This window comes from Electrophorus electricus, chromosome 13 (genome assembly GCF_041902795.1).
Source record: "Electrophorus electricus isolate QZ-2024a chromosome 13, ASM4190279v1, whole genome shotgun sequence".
In the NCBI taxonomy this organism is placed as follows: Eukaryota; Metazoa; Chordata; class Actinopteri; order Gymnotiformes; family Gymnotidae; genus Electrophorus; species Electrophorus electricus.
Genome location: NC_137509.1, coordinates 4,289,759 through 4,295,880, shown reverse-complemented (window position 1 = coordinate 4,295,880; position 6,122 = coordinate 4,289,759).

Sequence of the window (6,122 nt, the reverse complement as noted above, 5' to 3'; positions counted from 1 at the left end):
TCTGATACTCTTATACCAGCTTAACGCAAACTCTGCCACTACCCCCACCACACAAGTGCCACTGCAACTACTTATTTACATCTTGTGGATTTAAAGTCAAAGAGTCAGCAGAGAGAAGGTGAGAGAGAGAGAGAGAGAGAGAGAGAGAGAGAGAGAGAGAGAGAGATGTAAACGCTCTCTTATATGCTAGCTTTTTTTTGCAATGGTACTTAAGTTTTCTTCTACTCATTCTCTTGCCTCAGGACTCAACTCTGTCTCACTCCAGTATTAGACTCCAATTAGAGCAGGCTCCAATTAGAGGTCTCCCTCTCCCTCAGGCAAGGGGAGAGAGCAAGAGAGAGCGAGATGGAGAGAGAGAGAGAGACAAATACAGAGAAGGAGAGAAAAAGACGAGAGGAGAGAAAGGAGAGAGAGAGAGAGAGAGACATAACAGTAGGAGGGGCATGTAAAACTGAGATGGAGAACTTGACAACATGCTGGAACAGCCAACGCAAACAAACTTATTTTGTTGATCTCGCCGGTTGCTATGCAGGCGTCCCCGGGGAGTCCACCAGCCGACTCGACTAAGCTGCAAGATAAAACAAAATAAAGCAGAGCAGGGGCCCCGGGGCCGAAACATGAACTCGGCGAACACGCGGGCTCTGACACCATGAAGCAAACGATGGGGCCCTGAAAATGAAAAGGCCCTCAGGCACTTTCCATTTAGCAGAGCAGAAAGCCAGTTTACTCCTCGGAGCCAGAGTAAGAATCAGACTCGCAGCTTCAGTTAGAGAGAGAGAGAGAGAGAGAGAGAGAGAGAGAGAGAGAGAGAGAGAGAGAGAGAGAGAGAGACGAATGAATCCAGAAGTCTGGAGCATGGCCTGATGAATATCTATACCAGCCTGGAAATCATAACAATGTTGAGATTTAATGCAGAGATTGAAGCGCAAAAGATGGGACTGAAATAAAAATTGAAATAAGCATAATTTTTTCATAATGATTTGATGAAACTTGAAACTTGAATGAAATGAGAAACGTTTTTTATTACTGAAGTCTTGCCATGATCTGATCTAGTCCTTTCCTACAACATAGTCTTGTTACTGTTTTATGTCATGTCACCTGTCATGTGTGCAGCAGCCTGGCAGTGAGACGTTTGTAAGAATGTTTCTTAATGCGTTTCTTGATGCGTCCCTCATTCTGATGGCAGGAATTTCATTTCGCAGGATGGAAGAGTGAGAAGGTCAAAAAGGTTTTAAAATCAATAAAGAAGAAAGAACACATTGACAGAAGAACAGCCGCCACGGATGAATGCAAACACGGAGCGATTCAGAAAGCACACGGCCCTTAACTCAGCCAAGCTAACAAACATGTTTCACCTTGTTATCCTATCTGCTCACGTACCGCCACAAGTCGGAGGTGGCTGTTTGTGTGTGTGTGCGTGTGTGTGTGCGTGTGTGTGTGGCTGTGTGTGTGTGGGTGTGTGTGCGGGTGTGTATTGTTTGGACTTGCCCTTGCCTCGAGTGCTCACGGCGTTCCCTCAGGCTCCGAGAACCAGAATTGGTGTGTGAGTGCGGGCAAACCTTGACCCGCTCTGCCTGGGGGCGATCACACATACACACATACACAGTGTGAGAGAGCGAGAGAGAGAGGAAGGGAAGGAGAACAGCTCAACATCTTTGTTTCTGCCAGTGATCCCCCGTTAGAGTTGGCTAGAGTCAAATTAGAACACATGCCGTGCTGGAATATAAAGGTCTAGAAGTGTTCTTTATGTTTAGTTAGATAATGACTTACTTCATTAGTTCTCTAATGAGTCCGTGGAGCTGGTTATCGTGCTCCACACGCTTCGTCTTTGCTTGATGTTCCCTTCCAACCTAAAGACAATGGATTTTACACCAGCAGTAGTGTGTACATGTGCGTATGCGTGTGTGTGCGTATGTGTAACTGTGTGTGACCATGTTCATAGGTGTGTGTGTGTGTGTGTGTGTGTGTGTGTGTGTGTGTGTGTGTGCGTGCGTGCAGGCCTAAGGCACCCAGCTGTGCCCTGACTCCCATGACCCCGGCTGTTTGTGGCCCCCTCACTACACAGACAACGGCCATGGCCCCCGCTCCCAGCCCCTGGTCCTGGTCCCTGGTCCCTGCTCCAGGACTGAAGGGTCCTTCTATGGGCCTCTTCACAGACAAGTTAGCATTTTTAGCTCAACTCGCCACTGAAAGAGAGATGTAAAAATTGTCCATAAATGGAGGTGGGAGCCTAGCGAAGTTTTAGCAATGCTGGCTAGGTATGTTTATGCTAAAATCATCTTCTCTTTCTCATGCTATGTGTGATGTCAGACAGGAAGGCAAGACCAAGGTGAGTCATTCCTTTCTCTTTGACAATTTCAAAACATTTCAAGACGTTCAAAACTTTGTGGATTCTGCATTAGACAGTTTAATTAGAACTGCATGACAAAAAAATGTTAACATTAAGAACATCAGAAGCTCTCACAGAGAATGGCACTTCAAAACCTTTCATAATTAGAAGATTATGCTCTGAAATGTAAACATAAAACTGCACAGACATAAAATAAACAAGTAATGAGGAAATAAAGGGAAAAAATGAATTTGTAAAACATTTTGCTCACATGTTATTGATCTAATATAAAACTAGAGGGATAATCGTCCTGCCCAGAGATAGTTCCTTGATAGACTCTGAGACTCTGATAGAAGCTTCCGATTCATCCTGACGCTGTGCGTTCCTGATTAGGATTTGGGGTTGATTGCACCTAAGAACTCCTGCTTTTAATCGGGAGTGTATGCCTAATCCCTATGTTTCTTTTCTTTGGCTAATTTAAACTGGGAACCTTCCAGGCTTGAGTGCTGCATTCCGTACCAATCTACTTCCCTTCTGCTTTCCTGTACCCAGCCTTTCTGCAAAGTGTGTGTGGGGGGGGTCTCATCTGAGGCTGTAATGCCCTGCAGCTGTTCAGTATCTCTTTTATTTTGATCATCACAGCACAATGGATTCATGCCATTCTGGCAACTTTTTCACCCACCATCATCCCCAATTTACATATGGATAACAAGTTTGCAGAGAATGTTGATGCAACTGATCAAAGGGCAGAGCATTGTTCTCTTTTTTTCTCTTATTTTGTGGCTGTCTGTGTGTGTGTGTGTGTGTGTGTGTGTGTGTGTGTGTGTGTGTGTGTGTGTGTGCGCGCGTGTGTGCGTGCGTGTGTGTGCGTGTGTGTGTGTGTGTGTGTTTGTATGTATATGTGTATGTGTGTGTTTTTACTGGTGCTGTCTGAGAGGGAGAGCGAAACAGAGTTGATTCAGAGAAACGCAGATAATGAATGAGAGCTGCAGTGTCATTTTAGGGCCAGAAAAAACCTTGAAATAAGTGTGTACAGCATAAAACTCTGTAATACTGTGTACACCTGATAATGAACTCTCTGGTACTCTGTGTACACCTGATAATGAACTCTCTGATACTCTGTGTACACCTGATAATGAACTCTCTGGTACTCTGTGTACACCTGATAATGAACTCTCTGGTACTCTGTGTACACCTGATAATGAACTCTCTGATACTCTGTGTACACCTGATAATGAACTCTCTGATACTCTGTGTACACCTGATAATGAACTCTCTGATACTCTGTGTACAGCTGATAATGAACTCTCTGGTACTCTGTGTACACCTGATAATGAACTCTCTGGTGCTCTGTGTACACCTGATAATGAACTCTCTGATACTCTGTGTACACCTGATAATGAACTCTCTGGTACCCCGTGTACACCTGATAATGAACTCTCTGATACTCTGTGTACACCTGATAATGAACTCTCTGATACTCTGTGTACACCTGATAATGAACTCTCTGGTACTCTGTGTACACCTGATAATGAACTCTCTGGTGCTCTGTGTACACCTGATAATGAACTCTCTGATACTCTGTGTACACCTGATAATGAACTCTCTGATACTCTGTGTACACCTGATAATGAACTCTCTGATACTCTGTGTACACCTGATAATGAACTCTCTGATACTCTGTGTACACCTGATAATGAACTCTCTGGTACTCTGTGTACACCTGATAATGAACTCTCTGGTACTCTGTGTACACCTGATAATGAACTCTCTGATACTCTGTGTACACCTGATAATGAACTCTCTGGTACTCTGTGTACACCTGATAATGAACTCTCTGATACTCTGTGTACACCTGATAATGAACTCTCTGATACTCTGTGTACACCTGATAATGAACTCTCTGGTACTCTGTGTACACCTCATAATGAACTCTCTGGTACTCTGTGTACACCTGATAATGAACTCTCTGATACTCTGTGTACACCTGATAATGAACTCCCTGGTACTCTGTGTACACCTGATAATGAACTCTCTGATACTCTGTGTACACCTGATAATGAACTCTCTGGTACCCCGTGTACACCTGATAATGAACTCTCTGATACTCTGTGTACACCTGATAATGAACTCTCTGGTGCTCTGTGTAGACCTGATAATGAACTCTCTGATACTCTGTGTACACCTGATAATGAACTCTCTGGTACCCTGTGTACACCTGATAATGAACTCTCTGATACTCTGTGTACACCTGATAATGAACTCTCTGGTACTCTGTGTACACCTGATAATGAACTCTCTGGTACTCTGTGTACACCTGATAATGAACTCTCTGATACTCTGTGTACACCTGATAATGAACTCTCTGGTACTCTGTGTACACCTGATAATGAACTCTCTGGTACTCTGTGTACACCTGATAATGAACTCTCTGATACTCTGTGTACACCTGATAATGAACTCTCTGATACTCTGTGTACACCTGATAATGAACTCTCTGATACTCTGTGTACACCTGATAATGAACTCTCTGGTACTCTGTGTACACCTGATAATGAACTCTCTGGTACTCTGTGTACACCTGATGATGAACTCTCTGGTACTCTGTGTACACCTGTGTGTACACCTCATGATAAAAACAGTGATAACCTGTGCTTACCTGGTAATAAACTATGTGATACCCTGTGTATTCCTGGTAATAAAATGAGGTCTGTGTGTGGCTGTGTGTGAGATAACTGCTTGGCAAAAGCTTGATCACATCTCATGATATGGTCTAGAGAGGTAATGCCAGTTTATTAAAGAAAGTCAAATTCTCATCAAAAGATAAATAAAGACTTGAATAACTTAAATGTTTTAGCACTTGTTTACAAAATGTGTGCATTGCAGAATTATAGTATTAATTATTAATAAAACAGGGCGTGTCTAAGGAGGGGCTTCGGTAGGCATCGCCCACCCAGAGATCTGCCAATCCAGTTAAAACTCTGGAAAAACCCGATATGTCAGTTGTTTTGAGCGTTGGTAGATGTCTGTCATCTTGTCGTGGGTCATCATAAACGCTTTAATATCGGCCATGGTGAAAGTGTAGGTGTGCTTAGTGAGCGGTCTTGCTTGGACCACACACATGTTGTGCAGACATGGGACAGAAGTCAGCAGAGCAGTGAAGAACTGCAGAACCTGTTTTGGATTAACTGCTCGCCTCCTGGCAATCCAATTAAACCTATTAGCTAATGCATTTGATATTCTTTTCTCTGGTTCTTATAAGTTGTATTTATAGTCTCGCATAGTTTCACAGATGACTTTGCTCGTTTTGAAAGCTGTGCATCACTTGTTAGCAGCTCACATGGCGGCCACTGGATTAGCCCAATAGCCGGCCTGCTCCAGGCTAGCTGTACCAGATCTGGTGCTGTTTATTACAGAGTTTGTCAAGGCTTACCGCAGACTGGTACTCTGGTTAATTTATACGCACTGGGAACTGGCATCCTATAGAAATTAATTCAATGAGCTTTATTTTTATTTAGCCCCCTGTAGCGTTGAGCGGTAAAGAGACGGACGCATGTGCGGAAAACAGCGAGATTTAGTAGGGGCAAATCCAGAGTCAGAGGCGTTGTTACAGTCCAGGGTCATAGAGTACTGGGAAACATAAGAGCCAAGACACACGAGTAACTACACACAAACAGCGACGAGACCTAAACGCACGGAAGCACAGGTTAAGCAGGCTGTAACAGACCAGGAAACACGAAGTACACCGCGCCATAACCATTAGAATAACTATACATCCACGTATCACCGATGA